The sequence below is a fragment of the Ranitomeya imitator genome, chromosome 3 (assembly GCF_032444005.1).
Source record: "Ranitomeya imitator isolate aRanImi1 chromosome 3, aRanImi1.pri, whole genome shotgun sequence".
Lineage (NCBI taxonomy): Eukaryota > Metazoa > Chordata > Amphibia > Anura > Dendrobatidae > Ranitomeya > Ranitomeya imitator.
In genome coordinates this window covers 791,120,716-791,144,937 of record NC_091284.1, presented here as the reverse complement: position 1 = coordinate 791,144,937, position 24,222 = coordinate 791,120,716, and the positions used below count along the sequence as shown (strand labels likewise).

Genomic DNA, 24,222 nt, shown 5'->3' with positions numbered 1-24,222 from the left:
GTAATTGTCCCCTTAAAGGACAATTTAGAGGCAAACGTCGCCGTGTCTAGTGTACCTCCACCTACTACCACTAGACGCTGACGTTTCCTCAACCGCTGAGGACATCTGGTGGCTAGATGTCCTGACTGCTGGCAAACATGACAGACCTTGAGTGCACAAGCGGTCCGGGACTTAGATCCCGCTTGTGACACTTCCCTGGCCTCATGTGACTCAGGAACCAGGACCGGAGATTCCAGAGGTTTGGCGAAGGTAGGAGCCAGCCGAAACCTCTGCCTACACTGGGCTCGCTCTAACCTCCGCTCGTTAAAATGGAGGTCAATTCGAGTGGAGACAGTTATTAACTCCTCCAGTGTGGCAGGAATCTCCCTAGTGGCCAGAGCGTCCTTAACGTGGTCAGCCAGGCCCCTCCAAAATATGGGGATAAGAGCTTTATCCGACCAATCCAGCTCAGAAGCTAAAGTGCGGAATTGGACGGCAAAATGACTGACCAAGGACTCACCCTGAGTTAATGCCAGCAGTTGGAGCGCAGTATCATGGGTGACTTGAGGTCCTAAAAAGACCTGTTTCAGAGTGATCAGAAACAGCGGAGCACTCTGCACCACATGATCGCCATGCTCCCACAGCGGCGTAGCCCATTCCAACGCCCTGTCCGACAAGAGAGACACTATAAATCCCACCTTAGCCCGCTCTGTGGGAAAACGTGCAGCCAGGAGCTCGAGGTGAATAGAGCACTGACTCACAAATCCCCTACAAAATTTGCTATCACCAGAAAATTTTTCTGGCAGCGGGAGGCGAGAAAATGTCGGAGCAGGGGTGGCAATGGACAGGGTTGCTGCAGCCACGCTAGCAGCCTGTACAGCAACTGCGGTAACATCCACAGCTGAGGTTGCGCTCTCAAGAGCCGCCAACATACCCTCCAGCTGCTGGATATACCGCAAGGATTGCTGTTTGTCCGTCATTACTAGCCAGACCCTGGCGCTAGTGTAATGTTAGGGCTAGCGGAACGCACCAAATAATAAGACAGATAGAGTATGGTGCGTTCGCAGCCCGGGGTCCACCGTGCAGAGATGGAACCTGCTGCCAAGTAATGACGGACTATATGGCGGTACTCATAAGTATACACACGTGGGTTAAACTTCACCCAGCGTGAAGGAAGCGATCCTGTTGCGTCACAGGATCGCGGTACCGCACATAGAGGGCGAGCAAGTAGTCAGCGAATTCAACCCCAACTAGGATTGAAGTCCGATTAGACCCTTGCTGGCACAACACCGCAACTGGGTGTGTAAGGAAGCTCAATAACAATATTAGGGCACAAGAGTGCATGCGGTGCCGCACTGACGAACGCCACTAACCACCCAGGCTTGGGTAAGGAAAGCACAGAGGAAGTGCACGGCGCCGTACTGGCGGTCACAGCAACTGGACGCTGTAATGTGTGATTCGTGCTGTAGGATAAGTCGGGCGCTAGATAGCAACCATACACCTTCCGCGAACAGACATTCAATAGGGAAGGGGTATCCAAGGACGACTTGCACTCACAACAAACACGCGTAAGCAAATGTACACTAGCGCATGGCCGTGCGGTCATGCGCAGTTTATATAGTTGCAGCACAGGAAGTGGCCACAGAAACTTTGCCCTTCCAAGACCTGCCAAGAGAACCAATGGAATGTGCTGCAGGGCCTGAGCACATGACCCTCGATCTCCAACGGGAGATCTTGCCCTGGGCATGCTCAGTGTGTGCAGACAAGGACTTAGTCCCAGAGAAGTCCGCTCGCTGCTGACCAGCAGTGGCTTTAATGGCAGAAGCTGAAGAAGCAGCAGTAACTCTCTGTACAGAGTGAGACTGAGCAAGACGCTGGGACCGACGTCCCTGCTGAGCAGACTCCACTGCGGCTGGATAAGAATGGGAGATCGCAGCGGAGATGGCTCGAGATTCCCCCTGTGCAGAAGCGGGAACTCAAGACCTAACAGATGATGTGTTTTCCTTTGCCATAGAATCAGAGAGACCAAATTGTGGTCCGCTGCATGTGGCATTAAACAACAAGTCTTCATTCACATCAGGATGTGACAAGGGACTAATAATGGCATTTTCCAAATTTGTGCAGAATTGTAAGGAGATTAGAATTCCTCGGAAACAGCAAATTTTGAGTGAAATTGGTCAAGTAAAAAACAAAATGTTCACACATATAAACAACTTCACCACGGACTTGTGAGATCTCTCACCTCTTTTTAGGACCCATTGTGCTTTTCCTCTTCTATTTTTTCTACAAATTTAGGAATAAATTGACAACTGATTGGTACCCCTTTCTTTAACATCAGCCGAACATGTATTTTTAATGTCGAGTGCCAATGTATGGCGCGGCTCAGGATGCCGGTTGTGCCACACAGCTGGAATCCACCTGTAAAGGAACGACGTGCCAGCAATCAGGAACTACTGCGAGTTTGACGCCGCATACTTATGCAGCATCAAACCCGCAGTGGCCAGCTGTTACAGCACAGTGGATGGGATTTCAAGACATTCTATGCCCACTATGCGACCATAGTCACCTGCGGATCACCCGCAGAGAGTGACATGTGGAGTGTCTTTCCAGAGCGCAGCATGTCAATTTCTCTTGGGGAGATGCCAATCTGCGCAAGAGAAATTACATCAATAAAATGTATTGGGCACGGTGAATCCGCACGGTTCAGTGATCAAGTGCTGATTTTTGGCACCCCAGGATTAGAATAGAAGCGAGGGTACTGGAAGTTGATCAGACTATATCCTTATCACATGCTCTGTGGATATAACAAGTACAACGGGTGCCATTAGATGGTGGCCGGCAACAGAGAGATGTGTTTACTGGTGGAATAAAATTACCTTGATTGATGTTTAGGCAAAAATATCCATCCGGTCAGATGGAGTGGAGTGAAAGATAGAACAAAGCTGAAAAATATGTATGGAGTTATCTGTTATCCCCATGGTTCCGGTATCTATTGCTGCTAGCGGGTTATATATAATGTTGCGCAGATCAATGTCCATAGCTCCGGTGCAAGTGCCATTACCTTAATTTGTTAGTTTGTTGTGGGTTCTGTATACAACGTGGAATCCTGGAGGCAAGGAGGGACCCCCTAATTAGGTAATACCGACATGCAACACTGTCCTGCCTCCAGACCAGAAGGGGGAGCTTTATACTGGTTTCAGGGGAGCTTCCCTATAAATTCTGGTCTGGAGGGGGAGTTAGTTAGTCTGTGTGTAGGGACAAAGAGGAGTAGAGGAGAGGAGCCTGATGTCTGGAGCTGTGACTGGGCTCACTATTGTGAATTCGGCTCTTGGGCTCCCTCCGGTGGTTGTAAGTGGCACTTTTGTGAGTTCTGCTCTTGGGCTCCCTCTTGTGGTTTCTAGTGGTATGGCTGCTCCTTGGAGTTAGCTGTCATCAGCTGCCTCCACTTATCGTCTCTTCTGCACGGCTATTTAGGCCTGGCTCTTTCTTCAGACAGTGCCACTTGTAAATGGTTCCTGGTTGGATTCACATCTCTTTGGAGTTCCCTGTTATCCTGACCCGTTCAGCAAAGATAAGTTTTTGCTTGCTCTTTTCTGTCCATAGATTGTGGACTTATCCATTCTGTGCTTTCTATGTTTGTCCAGCTTATCAGTGTGAATTAATTCTGTCTTTCTGGAAGCTCTGGGAGGCAGATTTGCCCTCCACACCTTTAGTCAAGTGTGGAGATTTTTTGTAAACTCTGCGTGGATTTTTGTAGTGTTTTATACTGACCGCACAGTATTCCATCCTGTCCTATCTATTTAGCTAGACTGGCCTCCTGTGCTCATCCTGGTTTCATTCTGTGTATGTCTTTTCCCTCTCCACTCACAGTCATTATTTGTGGGGGGCTAATCTGTCCTTTGGGGATTTTCTCTGAGGCAAGGTAGCTTTCCTGCTTCTTTCTTTAGGGGTAGTTAGCTCTTAGGCTGTGACGAGATGCCTAGGGAGAGTTAGGAGCATTCCACGGCTACTTCTAGTGTTGTGTTGAGCTTAGGGACTGCGGTCAGTACAGTTACCACTTCCTCCAGAGCTCGTTCCATGTTGCTCCTAGACCACCGTATCATAACAGTACAAGTGGCCCAAAAATGAATTAAATGCATCTCAAAAGAAGGAAAAGAAAGTTCTGAACCATTTTTTTTTCTGTGCTCTGGTTTTTTTTTTTTTTTTCCTCTTGATATCTGGGTGGTTCAGGATATATGCTTTGGCATGGATGTTCAGGGTTTGTTTTCTCGTGTGGATCAACTTGCTGCAAGAGTACAGAGTATCCAGGACTATGTTGTCCAGACTCCGGCTTTAGAGCCTAGAATTCCTACTTGTTTTTTGCTTTGAAACCCCGTTCTTCTGGTGATCCCATTCAGCAAGTAAAAATCATCATATCCTTGCTGCGTGGTGACCCTCAAGACTGGGCTTTTTCTCTTGAAACAGGGGATCCGGCATTATTGAATGTAGATGCATTTTTTCAAGCGCTCGGATTATTGTATGACGAACCTAATTCTGTGGATCATGCAGAAAAAACCCTGTTGGCCTTGTGTCAAGGTCAGGAAGCGGCAGAGTTATACTGCCAGAAATTTAGAAAATGGTCTGTGCTCACTAAATGGAATGAAGAGGCTCTGGCTGCTATTTTCAGAAAAGGTCTTTCTGAAACCCTTAAAGATGTTATGGTGGGCTTTCCTACGCCTGCCGGTTTGAGCGAATCTATGTCTCTAGCCATTCAGATTGATCGGCGTCTGCGCGAGCGCAAAGCTGTGCACCATATGGCAGTATCCTCTGAGCAAAGTCCTGAACCTATGCAATGTGATAGGATTTTGACTAGAATAGAACGGCAGGAATTCAGACGTCAGAATAGGCTGTGTTTTTACTGTGGTGATTCGGCTCATGTTATCTCTGATTGCCCTAAGCGTACTAAGAGAGTCGCTAGGTCTGTTACCATTAGTACTATACAGCCTAAATTTCTCTTATCTGTGACCCTGATTTGCTCATTGTCGTCCTTTTCTGTCATGGCATTTGTGGATTCAGGCGCTGCCCTGAACTTAATGGACTTAGAATTCACTAGGCGCTGTGGTTTTTCCTTGCAGCCTTTGCAGAGCCCTACTCCTTTGAGGGGTATTGATGCTACACCCTTGGCCAAGGATAAACCTCAGTACTGGACACAGATGACTATGTACATGGCTCCTGCACATCAGGAAGATTGCCGTTTTCTGGTGTTGCATAACCTGCATGATGTTGTTGTACTGGGATTTCCATGGTTACAGGAACATAATCTGGTGCTGGATTGGAAAACTATGTCGGTGACTAGTTGGGGTTGTCGAGGAGTACATAGTGACGTTCCTTTGATGTCAATTTCCTCTTCCCCCTCTTCTGAGGTCCCTGAGATTTTGTCAGATTTCCAGGATGTATTTGATGAGCCCAAGTCCAGTTCCCTTCCTCCGCACAGGGACTGTGATTGTGCTATTAACTTGATCCCTGGTTGCAAGTTCCCTAAGGGCCGACTTTTCAATCTGTCTGTGCCAGAGCATGCCGCCATGCGAAGTTATGCAAAGGAGTCTTTGGAGAAGGGGCATATTCGGCCCTCTTCGTCACCATTGGGAGCGGGTTTCTTTTTTGTTGCTAAGAAGGATGGCTCCTTGAGACCCTGTATTGATTATCGTCTTCTTAATAAGATCACGGTCAAATTCCAATACCCCTTGCCTTTGCTTACTGATTTGTTTGCTCAGATTAAGGGGGCTAGTTGGTTTACTAAGATTGACCTCCGAGGGGCATATAATCTTGCTCATATTAAACAGGGTGACGAATGAAAAACTGCATTTAATACGCCCGAAGGTCATTTTGAATACCTTGTGATGCCATTTGGGCTCTCTAATGCTCCATCTGTGTTCCAGTCTTTCATGCATGATATTTTCCGCAATTATCTTGATAAATTCATGGTCGTATATTTGGATGATATTTTGATTTTTTCCGATGATTGGGAGTCTCATGTGAAGCAGGTCAGGATGGTGTTCCAGATCCTTCGTGATAATGCTTTATTTGTGAAGGGGTCTAAGTGCCTATTCGGAGTTCAGAAGGTCTCTTTTTTCGGTTTTATTTTTTCTCCCTTGTCTATAGAAATGGATTCTGTTAAGGTCCAAGCTATTCATGACTGGATCCAACCCACATCTGTGAAGGGTCTTCAAAAATTTTTGGGCTTTGCTAATTTCTATCGCCGTTTCATTGCCAACTTTTCCAGTGTGGTTAAGCCCCTTACTGATTTGACGAAGAAAGGCGCTGATGTGACGAATTGGTCCTCTGAGGCTGTTGAGGCCTTTCAGGAGCTTAAACGCTGATTTACTTCTGCCCCTGTGTTGCGTCAGCCGGATGTTTCTCTTCCTTTTCAGGTTGAGGTCGACCCTTCTGAGATTGGGGCAGGGGCCGTTTTGTCTCAGAGGGAGTCTGATGGCTCTTTGATGAAACCGTGTGCTTTTTTTTCCAGAAAGTTTTCGCCTGTGGAACGCAATTATGATGTCGGCAATCGGGAGTTGTTGGCTATGAAGTGGGCATTTGAGGAGTGGCGACATTGACTTGAGGGAGCTAAACACCGTGTTGTGGTCCTGACCGATCATAAGAATCTGATTTACCTCGAGTCGGCCAAGCGGCTGAATCCTAGACAGGCTCGATAGTCCCTGTTTTTCTCCCGTTTTGATTTTGTGGTCTCGTATCTTCCGGGATCTAAGAATGTTAAGGCTGATGCCCTCTCTAGGAGTTTTTCGCCTGATTCTCCTGGAGTCCTTGAGCCGGTTGGCATTCTTAAGGAGGGGGTGATTCTTTCTGCTATCTCCTCTGATTTGCGGCGGGTGCTTCTGGAATTTCAGGCTGATAGGCCTGACCGCTGTCCAGTGGGTAAGCTGCTTGTTCCTGATAGATGGACAAGTAAGGTAATTTCTGAGGTTCATTGTTCAGTGTTGGCTGGTCATCCTGGGATTTTTGGTACCAGAGATTTGGTTGCTAGGTCCTTTTGGTGGCCTTCCTTGTCGCGCGATGTGCGTGCTTTTGTGCAGTCCTGTGGGACTTGCGCCCGGGCCAAGCCTTGCTGTTCCCGCGCTAGTGGGTTGCTTTTGCCTTTGCCGGTCCCTGAGAGGCCCTGGACGCATATTTCCATGGATTTTATTTCAGATCTTCCTGTTTCCCAGAAGATGTCTGTTATCTGGGTTGTTTGTGACCGGTTCTCTAAAATGGTCCATCTGGTACCTTTGCCTAAGTTGCCTTTCTCCTCAGATCTGGTTCCATTATTTTTTCTGCATGTGGTTCGTTTGCATGGCATTCCGGAGAATATTGTGTCTGACAGAGGTTCTCAGTTTGTCTCTAGATTTTGGCGGGCCTTTTGTGCTAGGATGGGCATTGATTTGTGTTTTTCTTCGGCGTTTCATCCTCAGACTAATGGCCAAACTGAGCGAACTAATCAGACCTTGGAGACCTATTTGAGATGCTTTGTGTCTGCTGATCAGGATGATTGGGTGTCTTTCTTGCCGTTGGCCTAGTTTGCCCTTAATAATCGGGCTAGTTCGGCTACTTTGGTTTCGCCTTTCTTTTGTAATTTTGGTTTTCATCCTCGTTTTTCTTCTGGGCAGGTTGAGCCTTCTGATTGTCCTGGTGTTGATTCTGTGGTGGACAGGCTGCAGCAGATTTGGACTCATGTGATGGACAATTTGACGTTGTCTCAGGAAAGGGCTCAACGTTTTGCTAACCGCCGTCGGTGTGTTGGTCCCCGGCTTCGTGTGGGGGATTTGGTTTGGTTGTCTTCTCGTCATGTTCCTATGAAGGTTTCTTCTCCTAAGTTTAAGCCTCGGTTTATTGGTCCTTCCTTATAAAATTTCTGAAATTGTTAATCCGGTGTCTTTTCGTTTGGCTTTTCCAGCCTCTTTTGCCATTCATAATGTTTTCCATAGATCTTTGTTGCAGAGATATGTGGTGCCCGTTGTTCCCTCGGTTGACCCTCCTGCCCCGGTGTTGGTTGAGGGAGAGTTGGAATATGAGGTTGAGAAGATTTTGGATTCTCGTTTTTCGAGGCGGAGGCTTCAGTATCTTGTCAAGTGGAAGGGTTATGGCCAGGAGGATAATTCTTGGTTTGTTGCCTCCGATGTCCATGCCACCGATTTGGTTCGTGCTTTTCACTTGGCTCGTCCTGATCGGCCTGGGGGCTCTGGTGAGGGTTCGGTGACCCCTCCTCAAGGGGGGGGGGGGTACTGTTGTGAATTCCGCTCTTGGGCTCCCTCCAGTGGTTGTAAGTGGCACTTTTGTGAGTTCTGCTCTTGGGCTCCCTCTTGTGGTTTCTAGTGGTATGGCTGCTCCTTGGAGTTAGCTGTCATCAGCTGCCTCCACTTATCATCTCTTCTATTTAGGCCTGGCTCTATCTTCAGCCAGTGCCACTTGTAAATGGTTACTGGTTGGATTCACATCTCTTTGGAGTTCCCTGTTATCCTGACCAGTTCAGCAAAGATAAGTTTTTGCTTGCACTTTTCTGTCCATAGATTGTGGACTTATCCATTCTGTGCTTTCTATGTTTGTCCAGCTTATCAGTGTGAATTAATTCTGTCTTGCTGGAAGCTCTGGGAGGCAGATTTGCCCTCCACACCTTTAGTCAGGTGTGGAGATTTTTTGTAAACTCTGCGTGGATTTTTGTAGTGTTTTATACTGACCGCACAGTATTCCATCCTGTCCTATCTAATTAGCTAGACTGGCCTCCTGTGCTCATCATGGTTTCATTCTGTGTATGTCTTTTCCCTCTCCACTCACAGTCATTATTTGTGGGGGGCTAATCTGTCCTTTGGGGATTTTCTCTGAGGCAAGGTAGCTTTCCTGCTTCTTTCTTTAGGGGTAGTTAGCTCTTAGGCTGTGACGAGATGCCTAGGGAGAGCTAGGAGCATTCCACGGCTACTTCTAGTGTTGTGTTGAGCTTAGGGACTGCGGTCAGTACAGTTACCACTTCCTCCAGAGCTCGTTCCATGTTGCTCCTAGACCACCGTATCATAACAGCTCACCCCAGAAGAAAGCACCAAGAGATCGGACACCGGAGTTCATGGTGGTGTAGGAATTGCATACACAGCCACTGAATCCGGAGGGCAGGAGATTGCAAGTCTCCTGTCCCATCTAACACCTGCAGGTACCACAGCAAGTCAGGAGCCTGGGGCTGCCAGTGAGAAGACAGTGCCCATGACAGGCTCAGGCTGTCAGCCATAAAGGTTGGGAGTACAGACACTGAGCGGACTTGTGCAGATCTTCAGGCAGCAAGGGTCAGAGTATACAGCGCAGAAGGAAGGCCTCCGAACCCACCTGGTTAGGTGGATCCCAAGTTGTTTCCAGGCTGCTCGGACCCCATCATCACCTGTTACCTGTACCCTGGACTGTACCTGCATTGCACAAGTAAACGGTAAAGGAAACTTCTATCCCTGTGTCCTTCAATTATTTTCTGCACCCTCAGTCCTGCACCCCCACCATCAATTGTCCTTCTTACCACCTGTACCGGTAGCCCTGGGGAATAAGCTCGACCTGTGGGGAGCTATACCAACTCTTCTGCAACTCCATCAGCCTCAGTGGAGCCCTTTGAGCAGCGTCGGCCATCCGTGGCCGAGTATCACAGGTGGTGTCACGAATTATCCTTTATAGATTTCATTCTCCATTTTCAATAACATTCATCCCCTTTAACCTGACGCCCAGGGCCACGGACCGGGTCACTGCCATTGTGACCACCCCTTTAAGTACCGCCCGAGCACCCACGGTCCTAGCGGGCGCTCCAGATTCACCTGCATTCAATAGAAGGCAGTGCTTTGGACATAGCAAACATGCTCTGTATCAAAAGCCCTGCTAGTTCTGGATCCTGGGCACCTAGCCTAACAGAAGCTACCAGGACTAGCTCAGATTGCTACTGTTAAATCTTTAATTACCATTGTCAATTTCTGGCAGTTGCATTTGAGGAACCTCATTGCAGTGTTGTGCCATTTCCGGCACCCATCAGTCCCTCCGTGATGCGTTTGAGGGGGGCTGATGGGTTGTACTGACCGCAAGGGGCCTGCTGATAGTCCGCATGATTGACATATTGGTAATTCTATGATCCCCGCTATGGGCTGCAGACCATCATTTTGCCTACATACTGCGATACCGTGGTATTGCAATATACAGACCAAGCAATCAAAGAAACAAAGGTTCAAATTCCATAACATTCCATAAAGCAAACAAAAAAATGAACACCGTAATTTCCATTTTTCAGCCTCTATATCTCCCGCCAAAAATGAATTAAAAAGCAATCAAAATGTTGTATGTACCACAAAATGGTATCAATTAAAATGTCAGTGAACCAAGCAAAAAATAAGCTATCACATAGCTCCACTGATGAAAAAAATAAAAGATTAAAGTTCTCAAGAAATGGTGACAAACCAAATTGCTATGTATACATTTCTAAATATTTGTGACTACTTTGAAAGAAAAAAACCTTTTCAAATCTGGCATCACCATAATCATTACTAACCTGTAAAATTCATTTTTTATCACACTATAAAAGTTGTAAAAATGAGACTCATAAATCAATGATGGAATTATATATTTGTTTTCTACCATTTCAACGCACTAGTAATATTTTTCCCATTTTCCAGTACATTATATGGTAAAGTGAATGGTGTCATTCAAAACTATAGCTCGTCTCATACAAAATAAAATTAGCCCTATCTCAATGGGAAAAAATAAAAGTTATGGCTCTTGGAAGACTGGTAGAGAAAAAAGTGAAAAATGCAAAAACATATATCGGCATTGGCAGGAAGGGGTAGAAAAAATTGCTATTGTCATAAGGGCAGGGCCTTACATAGTCAGGACCGATTGTTGGACAGTATCAGAGTGTGCAGAGACCCGCAACTGGTAAAACACCAGTGTGACTACTTTTCCAAGGAATAACACAGAAATGACACAGCATGAAAGTATTACAAAAGATGGTCTATTGTGATGTTATGGGAAATATATATTTTTTTTTTACCAAAGCAGGAAAGCTATGAGAGCTCACAAATCCTCCTTAGGCCTCATCCAGACATCAGTTTTTCAATATGAGTGCTATCAATTTGTTTCCTCGATAACACTGGCATCTGTGATCAGGGTCAGACTGAAGAACATTGGGCCCACCAGAGGATTTGATTCTGAGGGACCACCTTTCTCCTCCACTCAAGAGCCCCTTAGAAGGTGCACGGTTTGCATTATGAACTCTCCTGATGAAGAAGCCAGGGCCTACTGGAGGGTTCTCTGGTGGGCCAGTCCAACCCTGTCTGTGATAGTCCATGGGGCTGTGTACACGTCTGTCCAAAATGATGGAGACATGTTCAATTTTGATCTGAGGGTCTGATCAAAATCACCAGTGCAAATCTATCTAAAAGATTGGACCGCACTCGGAGGCCTATGTCACATAGGAGAACCTTTTTTTTTCAAGCATGAGAAAAAGTGATGACACTTGGACCGAATACTGATGAAACTTGGATGAATCTCTGATTTAAATCATCGCTAAATCTCGACCCATTTGTCTGGCATGTGAAAAAAACTGACGTGTGAATGAAAGCTTGGGTTAGGCCATGTTCACACGTTCAGTATTTGATCCGTATTTTACATCAGTATTTGTAAACCAAAACCAGGAGAGGAACAATCAGAGGAAAAGTATAATAGAAACACGTCACCACTTCTGTATTTATCACCCACTCCTGGTTTTGGCTTACATATACTGATGTAACATAGTAACATAGTAACATAGTTAGTAACATAGTAACATAGTTAATAAGGCCGAAAAAAGACATTTGTCCATCCAGTTCAGCCTATATTCCATCATAATAAATCCCCAGATCTATGTCCTTCTACAGAACCTAATAATTGTATGATACAATATTGTTCTGCTCCAGGAACACATCCAGGCCTCTCTTGAACCCCTCAACTGAGTTCGCCATCACCACCTCCTCAGGCAAGCAATTCCAGATTCTCACTGCCCTAACAGTAAAGAATCCTCTTCTATGTTGGTGGAAAAACCTTCTCTCCTCCAGACGCAAAGAATGCCCCCTTGTGCCCGTCACCTTCCTTGGTATAAACAGATCCTCAGCGAGATATTTGTATTGTCCCCTTATATACTTATACATGGTTATTAGATCGCCCCTCAGTCGTCTTTTTTCTAGACTAAATAATCCTAATTTCGCTAATCTATCTGGGTATTGTAGTTCTCCCATCCCCTTTATTAATTTTGTTGCCCTCCTTTGTACTCTCTCTAGTTCCATTATATCCTTCCTGAGCACCGGTGCCCAAAACTGGACACAGTACTCCATGTGCGGTCTAACTAGGGATTTGTACAGAGGCAGTATAATGCTCTCATCATGTGTATCCAGACCTCTTTTAATGCACCCCATGATCCTGTTTGCCTTGGCAGCTGCTGCCTGGCACTGGCTGCTCCAGGTAAGTTTATCATTAACTAGGATCCCCAAGTCCTTCTCCATGTAAATTACTGACCAGACACTGGTCGTGGCCTTCCATTGTGTCTTTATCTACTTTAGTTATAATTTAATGTATTGGAAGAAATGATCTACTGTCATCTCCGAAATCTGCATCATCCGTCAGGCTCCTTTCCTGAATTCTCCCCTATAATCCCCTTAATGAGATCACAAGCTGGCTTGATCAGCATCTCCAGATGTCCATGCTCTCACCTCCCATACAGCACTGCTTTACCGGCGTCCCTTAGAGCAGGGAGCGACACATTTCCACAACATATTGGATGTCGTAATGACAAAACTGAATGCTATAGTTATGGCACATATGATGATTTTCCATATCTAAATGGTGCGAGGAGTGAGATTTTCAGCAGCTGGTACAGAATACAAACAAGACAATAGCTCAGACGTATCTCTGCCTTGTCGATACTTCCAGAAAAGCACAATATAAATAATTTACGGGACCACTCAACCCCCCTAGGGAGGGCTTATATTTTTTTTGTTCTGTTTATCGAGCTAAATAACAACTTGAATAACAGAAACTTCAAAGACGATCAGAGAAACCAGAACATTTTTGAACATCTCTGTCTTAAAAATGAACTAAACAAGGGCCAGTATAAGCATATTACTCAACTAAAGGTTGTCCCTGATCTTCATAAATGACTATGAAGAGGAACTCGGCACTACAATACGAGAAGATGAAGACGTTCATTGCCGTGTAATACAAAAAAAAATAACATATGTGATGTGGCGCCAACACATAGAGACAGAAGTTACATTAGCGCTTCATATCTTCCTTTTTTTTGCAATGAATTTAGTCAAAGTTCCGATTTTTTTGACTGATATGTACCACATGTGCATGAGAATAAATGGTGTCATCTAAATCTCAAATTGGAGTGCCGAGTCCCTCATTACTGAACTATACACAGAGTGGAGCCATACTCATGTACTTGTAAACCAGGAGTATTAAACCGTTAATGGTCAGTGTGTCATCAGCGTTTGGTCAGTGTGTCATCAGTGTTTGTTCAGTGTGTCGTTAGTGTTTGGTCAGTGTGTCATCAGTGTTTGGTCAGTGTATCGTTAGTGTTTGGTCAGTGTGTCGCTAGTGTTTGGTTAGTGTGTCGCTAGTGTTTGGTCAGTGTGTCATCACTGTTTGGTCAGTGTGTCGTTAGTGTTTGGTCAATGTGTCATTAGTGGTTGGTCAATGTGTCGTTAGTGTTTGGTCAGTGTGTCATTAGTGTTTGGTCAGTGTGTCGCTAGTGTTTGGTTAGTGTGTCGCTAGTGTTTGGTTAGTGTGTCGCTAGTGTTTGGTCAGTGTGTCATCACTGTTTGGTCAGTGTGTCGTTAGTGTTTGGTCAATGTGTCATTAGTGGTTGGTCAATGTGTCGTTAGTGTTTGGTCAATGTGTCATTAGTGGTTGGTCAGTGTATCATTAGTGTTTGGTCAGTGTGTCGTTAGTGTTTGGTCAGTGTGTCGTTAGTGTTAGGTCAGTGTGTCGCTAGTGTTTGGTTAGTGTGTCGCTAGTGTTTGGTCAGTGTGTCATCACTGTTTGGTCAGTGTGTCGTTAGTGTTTGGTCAATGTGTCATTAGTGGTTGGTCAATGTGTCGTTAGTGTTTGGTCAATGTGTCATTAGTGGTTGGTCAGTGTATCATTAGTGTTTGGTCAGTGTGTCGTTAGTGTTTGGTCAGTGTGTCGCTAGTGTTTGGTCAGTGTGTCATCACTGTTTGGTCAGTGTGTCGTTAGTGTTTGGTCAATGTGTCATTAGTGGTTGGTCAGTGTATCATTAGTGTTTGGTCAGTGTGTCGTTAGTGTTTGGTCAGTGTGTCGTTAGTGTTTGGTCAGTGTGTCATTAGTGGTTGGTCAGATTGTCGTCATTGTTTGGTCAGTGTGTCATTAGTGGTTGGTCAGTGTGTCGTTAGTGTTTGGTCAGTGTGTCATTAGTGTTTGGTCAGTGTGTCGTTAGTGTTTGGTCAGTGTGTTGTTAGTGTTTGGTCAGTGTGTCATTAGTGTTTGGTCAGTGTGTCGTTAGTGTTTGGTCAGTGTGTCATTAGTGTTTGGTCAGTGTGTCGTTAGTGTTTGGTCAGTGTGTCATTAGTGGTTGGTCAGTGTGTCATTAGTGTTTGGTCAGTGTGTCATTAGTGGTTGGTCAGTGTGTCGTTAGTGTTTGGTCAGTGTGTCATTAGTGTTTGGTCAGTGTGTCATTAGTGTTTGGTCAGTGTGTCGTCAGTGTTTGGTCAGTGTGTCATTAGTGGTTGGTCAGTGTGTCATCAGTGTTTGGTCAGTGTGTCATTAGTGGTTGGTCAGTGTGTCGTTAGTGGTTGGTCAGTGTGTCATCAGTGTTTGGTCAGTGTGTCGTTAGTGTTTGGTCAGTGTGTCGTTAGTGTTTGGTCAGTGTGTCATTAGTGTTTGGTCAGTGTGTCGTCAGTGTTTGGTCAGTGTGTCATTAGTGGTTGGTCAGTGTGTCATCAGTGTTTGGTCAGTGTGTCATTAGTGGTTGGTCAGTGTGTCATCTGTGGTTGGTCCGTGTGTCATCAGTGTCTTTCACAAATGGATAAATAAATGACAAACCTTTTCCTATTATTTTCAACGATAAACAGACAGAACATGGATGGAGCACGGATCTCATCTGTGCTGTCCGTGTTTTTCACACACCCATAGACTTGTATTGGTACTTTTTATCTGTGATGCTGAAAAATAATAGACATGTGAGCAGCTTTATAGACTGTAATGGATACATGTTGTATCCATGAAAATCATGGATAAGACACATATGTGCACCACTGACTAGTGTTGAGCGATACCGTCCGATACTTGAAAGTATCGGTATCGGATAGTATCGGCCGATACCCGAAAAATATCGGATATCGCCGATACCGATATCCGATACCAATACAAGTCAATGGGACATCAAGTATCGGAATGTATCCTCATGGATCCCAGGGTCTGAAGGAGAGGAAACTCTCCTTCAGGCCCTGGGATCCATATTAAAGTGTAAAATAAAGAATTAAAATAAAAAATATTGTTATATTCACCTCTCCGGCGGCCCCTGGACATCAGCGGGAGGATCCGGCGTCCGGCACGGCTTCTTTCTTCAAAATGCGCGCCTTTAGGACCTGTGGAATGACGTCCCGGCTTCTGATTGGTCGCGTGCCGCCCATGTGACCGCCACGCGACCAATCAGAAGCCGCGAAGTCATTCCTCAGGTCCTAAAAGGCGCTCATTCTAGGACTTTAGCTGAGGAATGACGTCGCGGCTTCTGATTGGTCGCGTGGCGGTCACATGGGCGGCACGCGACCAATCAGAAGCCGGGACGTCATACCACAGGTCCTAAAGGCGCGCATTTTGAAGAAAGAAGCCGTGCCGGACGCCGGTTCCTCGCGCAGATGTCCAGGGGCCGCCGGAGAGGTGAATATAACAATATTTTTTATTTTAATTCTTTATTTTACACTTCCGATACCGATACCCGATATCACAAAAATATCGGATCTCGGTATCGGAATTCCGATACCGCAAGTATCGGCCGATACCCGATACTTGCGGTATCGGAATGCTCAACACTACCACTGACATTTGTATGAGGCCTAAATAAATAAATAAATTATTTAATTAAATTAAATAAGAAATCTAGATGTCCGCACTATTCATTAGCATGTAACATTTTTGCATGATCTTAAAACAGTCAGTAAAAATACTGCAAAACAAACAAAGTGGATAATTTACTGCTAAGTACTGCCATCTATAGCTGGTGACCATCAGAAAATGGCGGATCTTATGGATGTGTGTCCTAATGCAGACAGGGTAGAGGGGGGAGGCTCCTGCTGCAGCCAGTTGCCTTCCAGGCACACACAGGACAGTGAGGAGGATGAAACTGATATTTCTGATCTTCTAAGACACAGAAAATATTTATTTATGTACTTTTCAGTTTGAATTTTAATAAGAGTGGAAGTACTTGGAGTTTTTTTCTATTTTTCTGAACTTTTTAATGTTAGTGTTTGTTTTCTATTATTAGGTACAATTGGCATAACTTGATAGCAAGAAAAAAATCCAATAATAAAAGAATTCAAACAATATATCCACATACCTGAAAGACAGAATGATTATTCTGATCAGACTTTGATCAGTGTGGTCCGAGTGTCATTCCTTTTTCTCGTAAATGGAGAAATAATAAAAAAAGTTCCTCCAATTTTTTGTTTTCTGACAGTCTGTGAAAACCGGACTGCACTCGGATGTCAACTAAGTAAAGTCTATTTTTTTCATGGACCCATGGACTTCCATTGCCAAATTGATCCAACCATCGGATTCAAATCTTTCATGTCTCCATAATTTTCCGCACACCTCTAGGTCAGTGAAAAATCACAGGAATGTTACTAGCCCTGCAGACTATCACAGGTACAAGTGCAATACATGAAAATCAGAGATGTGATTGAGCGATATCTGTCAGTGGGTGTGCAGAGGTAACACGTAACACCGTGGCACTGAGGGGTCTAAAGGCCCCTCCAACACCTAAAAGGCCAGTGTTAGAAATGGCACCTAGCAGCCACACCCAGCTACCATTTTCACATTTTACATTGAACACCTGCCACCTCAGCACTACCCGAGCTGCCGCCTCACCATCACCAGAGCTTCCGCCTCACCAACCACCCAAGCTGCCGCCTCACCATCACCAGAGCTTCTGCCTCACCAACCACCAGAGCTGCCGCCTCACCAACCACCAGAGCTGCTGCCTCACCACCACCCGAGCTTACGCCTCACCACCACCTGCGCTGCCGCCTCACCACCACCAGAGCTGATGCCTCACCACCACCCGAGCTGCCGCCTCACCACCACCAGAGCTGCTGTCTCACCACCACCCGAGCTTACGCCTCACCACCACCTGCGCTGCCGCCTCACCACCACCAGAGCTGATGCCTCACCACCACCCGAGCTACCGCCTCACCATCACCAGAGCTGCCGCCTCACCACCACCCGAGCTTCTGCCTCACCACCACCCAAACTGCTGCCTCACTACCACCCGATCTTCCACCTCACCACCACCCGAGCTTCCGCCTCACCACCACCGTAGCTGCTGCACCTCCGACCTACTGTCTCCTTCCCCATAATCCTGTAGAATGTAAGTCCACAAGGACAGGGTCCTTTCCCCTCTGTACCAGTCTGTCATTGTAAATTTGTTTACTGTAAACGATATCTATAACCCTGAATGTAACTCCTTTCTCATGTACAGCACCATGGAATTAATGGTGCTATATAGATAAATAATAATAATAGGAACTTTCATAAAGAATAATGTCAGTAACACGGCTCTACCTACGGTATAGTCATCCAACACATTAAACCTTTACAAGGTCAGCTGAATGTTGATTGTGGATATTGGACTTCAATCACAATGCATCTATTAAAAAATGCCAGTAAATGATAAAAAATCAGCCAAGCACCATAGGGTGTACTAAAAGAAAAATCAGGAATTTATACATCGTGAGGGTCCATGGATGTGCAAAGTATAGAAACCCATAGGTATTCCTTGCGCCACCATATGGCTGATCATTAATTCCTCTATTAAACAGCTTGCAATTAACCATGACAGCATTATTTTTTCTTCTCTGGGTCTCCAAATACTCATATGGGCTCATTGCAGCCATATAATAGCACAGTGTGGGCCTAAAGTCGCTATACTATGGGTACAGTACATACTGAACAGATTTATAAACGTCCATCTACATTGTTCACATCAGTAAATTTAATTGTATCCCATAGAGATGAGTGAATCACTTCTAAGTTAATAGAATTTGCCTCTAGTTTTAAAAAAAAAATGTTCACCAGATTCTGAATTTCCTGGTATTCGATTCATACAAATTAAGGAAAATGGCAGCCGACCGGCCACCATTCAAAAGAATCGGGAAGGGATATGTTCTTCAAGTGCTCTGCATATCTGGTGTCTTTTGTGCTCCTAGTCAGCGTAGGAGGTGCAAAAGATGACAGGAGGCCAAAAGACATCAATGATGACCCAGTGAAAACGGCACCAGTGACCAAACAAAAAAGATGACTAGGGTAGTGCAGGCTATGTAGTAGGACAGGTGAGGGCCAGATGTGCATCATTTATTTTATTTTATTTTTTTCATTATTATGTCTTTATTATGCTTTGGGGGTCTGGAGACATGAACATTTGAATAGCATCAAATTGATGGGACATGGATAGAATTTCCTGCCCAAGCATACCACTGAATTAGAATTTCAGCCTTTATGAGGATGAATACTATCAATCTAAAATTAAAAGATGAGTACAATTTTTGAAAAATTTTTCGAAAGTCAACTTAGGGAATAATTTCGAGCATAAAACCTCTACTAAATGATTCTTGCAGTCGTTTTCTCATGTTCATAAATGGGTAAAATTAGAAAGTGACTGTAAAAACTAGTAACTTTGCAATTAACTTACTATTATTTCATTGTTATTTTCATTTTATTGCTTACAGCTTGTTTACGGGACCTCTTTGTATCACGGTTACACGGTTCAGACAGACAGGCTTAGAGCAAGCCAGTTCGTTTACCAGACCCTAAAGGTTGTTCTGACCTTCACCCTTTAAGCCCTGTACAGATATCTAGACTTACGCAGGGATCTCTGTGCTGGGGGCTGAGGGTCAGCTGCTGGTTGGTGGGGTAAGTTGGCGGCAAGATGGGTCTTCATGCTGGGTCGATACTAAGAAGTCACACCAGAAACAAAATTAGAAAGAGAGAGGGTGATCAAAATACAAGCCAAGGCCAGGGAATGGGATAAATCATGAAGACAGCAAAGAATATGATGTTTTTAGCCAGGGGGGGGCAATAACCGTTGACCCTCTCTAGCTTATTAATATCTGCCCTCAGTCACTGGCTTTACCACTCTGGCGGAGAAAATTGCGCGGGAGCCCATGCCAATTTTTTCCGCGATTTAACCCTTAAATTTAATAGCTACAGCGCCCAAATTTTGCACATACACACTACTAACATTAGTAGTGTGTAATATGCAAAAAAAAATGGAAACATGACATGGTTTACTGTATGTAACCATTAGTGTTGAGCATTCCGATACCGCAAGTATCGGGTATCGGCCGATACTTGCGGTATCGAAATTCCGATACCGAGATCCGATACTTTTGTGGTATCGGGTATCGGTATCGGATCCATAGTGAGGTGTAAAATAAAGAATTAAAATAAAAAATATTGATATATTCACCTCTCCGGCGGCCCCTGGACATCACCGCTGGTAACCGGCAGGCTTCTTTGTTTAAAATGAGCGCCTTTAGGACCTGCGAATGACGTCGCGGCTTCTGATTGGTCGCGTGCCACTCATGTGACCGCCACGCGACCAATCAGAAGCCGCGACGTCATTCTCATTCACTAAACTCCTAATTCTAGGAATTAAGGACCTGCGAATGACGTCACGGCTTCTTTTGAGAAAGTTGGGTTTCGCGAACCCCGACTCGACCTTAAAAAAGTAAAAGTCGCTCAACCCTAATGAAAACCTATTACCCACCACATTCCCAGTTAGTAATAACACTATAACGTTACGCCTGTTACTGAAAATAAAAGTGATATGAATCAAGGCGTAATGAGCCCAGATGAAATGTAAAAATAGTCGATCACACAGACAGCATTGAATGTGAAAGATACAAGTGAGATAAAGGAACATTTATTAATTGAACCATTAAGTAATATCCTTTCTTTTAATTAAAACCCTCCATTCGGTGATGTTCAGCCAGATTTATTGTGCCCAGAAAAAAAAAAAAGATACGTGATACTAACTAGTCCCAATGTAGAAACGCACTTGCCAATTTAATTAATGCGCGCAATTTCAACTCTCATTTGCGTGCCACATTTATGAGACAATGCAATAAATTCTGGCGCACGGCTGTAGACTGTAATATCTTTTTTATATAATTGACGTGGCTAATGAATCCCTGCTGGCTCATCATTAACTTGGAGGATAGTATTAATGACAGGTTGATGTAAGCAATATTCCAATGGCAGAGGAGCCTCGACTAATAAAATTTAAAAAAAAATTGTACGGCACTAAAATAATGTAATTTTTTTTTATTTTAGTTAAATTATTTTATGACAAAATTTCATTTTCTTCCGCATATCTGATTAATATTAATTTCTTTCAAATATTAGCAAATCATCTGCTTCTTAGAAATGTTGTCACCTGACTACTTGAAACAAATACAGTCATTAAATTTAGGAAATGACAGGTGAAAAATTTATGAAAATGGTCAATTCCATCACTGACATGCCCGGTGTGCTATGGAGAAGGTAAGTGGCTACTGAGTATTGAGCAATGTCATTGCACCCCGCCGGATCCATATTGTGATCCACCCTATGCACTATATGTGGTGCTGCCATAGAAAAAACACATGGACCCAGAAACAAGACAAGCTCCCTCAGTGCCCAAGGCAACATTTTCGGAATACCTCACTCTCCAACTCCAATGTCAGACAATTTAAACTACAAGGAGAGGTTGATAATTGCAGTGATCTCAAAAGTCTATGTGATATTGAAAATGAAGCCTGTAAACATCATCTCAATGGCCTTACAATTGGCATAAAGAGAATCTGGCAGCAGATTTTTGCTATGTAATCTGAGGTCAGCATAAGGTGGGAACTGAGACACTGATTTCAGCGATGTGTCACCTATTAGGCTGTCTGCTGTTGCTTCAATACAGTAAGTGTTTTATCAGTGGGAAATTATTACTGCTGGACTAGCTGCCCTCGTGCCTCATAGTCAAGCCACGCCCACACCGTGAATTAACAGCTTCCTTTCAATATACGAAGAGCTGGGGTATGGGTGGGGATTAGATTTCTGAACTATGCTAAAATGCTACATCTAAAAATTCTAATTGTATCACAACTGCTGCATTCAGTAAACTAAGTGACACATCGCTGGAATCAGGGCCTCTTTTCCTACATGATGCTGCTGTCAAACGAGGTAGCAAAAACCTGGCGATAGATTCCCTTTAATGGTTTAATTGCACCCCACATCTAAATGCCACCCTAGGCAACAGCCTACTTTGTCTACACTTCATCCCAGCCATGGACGCCGAACAGCAGAAAAATTCTCAATGAGCCCAAATCCACAGGATTTCTATGTCCTATGTGCCATACCTGTATATGTATATAAGATAGTTTGCTGCAATAATTATTATTAGTTTAATTAATATTGTTTAGTTTACTAATATTAATCTATCCTAATGAATTAAAAAGTGATCAATAATTATTGTTTTGTCTTCGTACTACCACTACTACTACTAATAATATGATTATTGCTGTTATTAAGTAAATTAAAATAATAATAATAATAACAATAATAATAAGGATTCATTTAGAACATGAATTAATATTTGTATAATTTTTATTGTTTTACATGAAAATAAATGATAATTAATATTTTATAAATACGGTAATAGGATTACTTTAAAAAAAAATAGCAAATAATATACTTAATTACAAATCAAACTATGATTTATTATAATACTCTATAATATTTCTAGAAGGATAAGGCAGTTTCTCAAGTATGTTCTTCACAACAGATGGAGAGCCACAGGTTGTGTTAGCATCTTAATAAATAAGAAATCGTTAATCGAATCGACTGAGAAAGATGCAGATTATTTTCCATCTATTCCAAAAAGGCAAAGCAGTATGTTCTTTATTGCATCCTATTGACTTTGCAAAATTTAAATTCACCTGTTTGTATGGTTTTTCCAGAGAAATTCAATTTTTCGAGGTATGATTCTCTGAAAATGTAATGTCCCTTACTATTCTCTGAATATACGATGTTAAAAAATGGAAAAAATCTTTATATTCACCTCTCTGAACCCTTCACTATTCACAATCACCCATTCGGTACTCATCACATCTTCAGATCACCACTGCTCATGCTGAATTCCCCAGGCCTCTCATGCTGGTCCGGGACTTACAGCTTTGATGGGGCCGGTAGGGTTCTTCAAACGCTCTGAAGTCGCCATCCCATGACCTTTTGCATTTGTGTTGAACTCTTTTGGGCCTCATCAAAGCTGGAAGATCCTGACTCAGAGATCAAACTGGAAGATCCTGACTCAGAGATCAAAGCTGGAAGATCCTGACTCAGAGATCAAAGCTGGAAGATCCTGACTCAGAGATCAAAGCTGGAAGATCCTGACTCAGAGATCAAAGTTGGGAGATCCTGACTCAGAGATCAAAGCTGGAAGATCCTGACTCAGAGATCAAAGCTGGAAGATCCTGACTCAGAGATCAAAGCTGGAAGATCCTGACTCAGAGATCAAAGTTGGGAGATCCTGACTCAGAGATCAAAGCTGGAAGATCCTGACTCAGAGATCAAAGTTGGGAGATCCTGACTCAGAGATCAAAGCTGGAAGATCCTGACTCAGAGATCAAAGCTGGAAGATCCTGACTCAGAGATCAAAGTTGGGAGATCCTGACTCAGAGATCAAAGCTGGAAGATCCTGACTCAGAGTCAGATTTCAGCACGAGCAGTGGTGATCTGAAGATGACGCGAAGAGTGAGAGGGCCGGAGAGATGAGCGGAATCCATAAGCAAAACCCGCGTGGAAGCTAATTCCTGGGGAAAAAAACCCCGCATTTTGACGAATGCGGATATTTGTCAAATTCTAAAAGAACTCATTTTCACTTGAATTTTTTGGCTAATTTCTAATGGTAGAGAGATCAGTTACCTTCCACCAGGACCATATATACCATGGAGACAGATGGAGACAGACTATGCATTCTCTACTTGGGTCCCCTTGTTTTCAGATCACGCACCAAAATCCTCTTTGCTACAGATCACTTTTTCTGCATGTATCTACAAATTCCTGAACATAGAACTGAACATAACAAACTGAGTTATCATATAATCTAGTACATGTTCTTTACACCAGAAAGGTTCACAGATGGTCCATAAACGTCCATGAAAAACAATTCTAAAACTTGATGATTAAATTGTACTTCCTTGAGAAGAACAATTAAGAAGGCACAAAGGCTTCAGAGAATATGTAGATATGCCCCAACTAGAAGAACCCATGGTCATCAATTGTAAGCTGATAATGAAGATCTTAGATGTATGTGGACAATAGACCACCAAATTGTCCTTCGTGGCTTTGACAAAACAATGCCAAATATTTTAATACAGGTCTTCGAATCGTAGTCAAAAGTAGATGCAACAGGCAAGAAAAGTGTAAGCCATTCCTATATATTTTCCATTCCTTTGCAATTAATTTCTGGCTCTGGTCTACAAAAAAATGCAAAACAAGTGGTTCTAAAATCAGTTCCATTTAAAAAAAAAGAACAAAAAACTGTATGTAAAAGAAATTCTATGTTAGGTGAGATGATCCAGGGAAGAGTCCTTCAACCCCTCATCTTACTTCTTTATTGGCGTAACATGCCCATGTGGATATTGGCATTCTTATCTCAATGATCAACCTAAGAGTCAACCAGAAGAACCCATCTGTGGTCTACTATGGATGAATTTGACCGTACTCATTTCTATTTTCTGCTGTACTAAACTACATTAAGTTTTGTAGAGTTTCAGAAAGTTTCATAGAATGACTAAAATAAACATTTCTATGAATGCTATTTGTAAAACTTTACCAAAAAAAGTTTCATCCTACCTCTTTCAATATCTTTACGAGTCAGACGTCTTCTGAACCGTGTGGCGAATTCTGAAGATTGGGGACATTTCAGCAGCTAAAATCCTACAAAATAAAGTTAAAAAT

The 24,222-nt window shown here is 43.7% G+C and overlaps 1 protein-coding gene across 1 annotated transcript in view; it reads right to left on the bottom strand.

Annotated features, from left to right (window-relative positions):
* CNTN5 (contactin 5) overlaps positions 1-24,222 on the bottom strand; it is a 2,082,395-nt gene that overhangs the window by 1,640,240 nt on the left and 417,933 nt on the right. Inside the window, exon 2 of the mRNA XM_069759184.1 lies at positions 24,118-24,201. The gene's annotated coding sequence lies outside the window, so the exon portion shown is untranslated. The remainder of the gene's footprint in view (positions 1-24,117; positions 24,202-24,222) is intronic.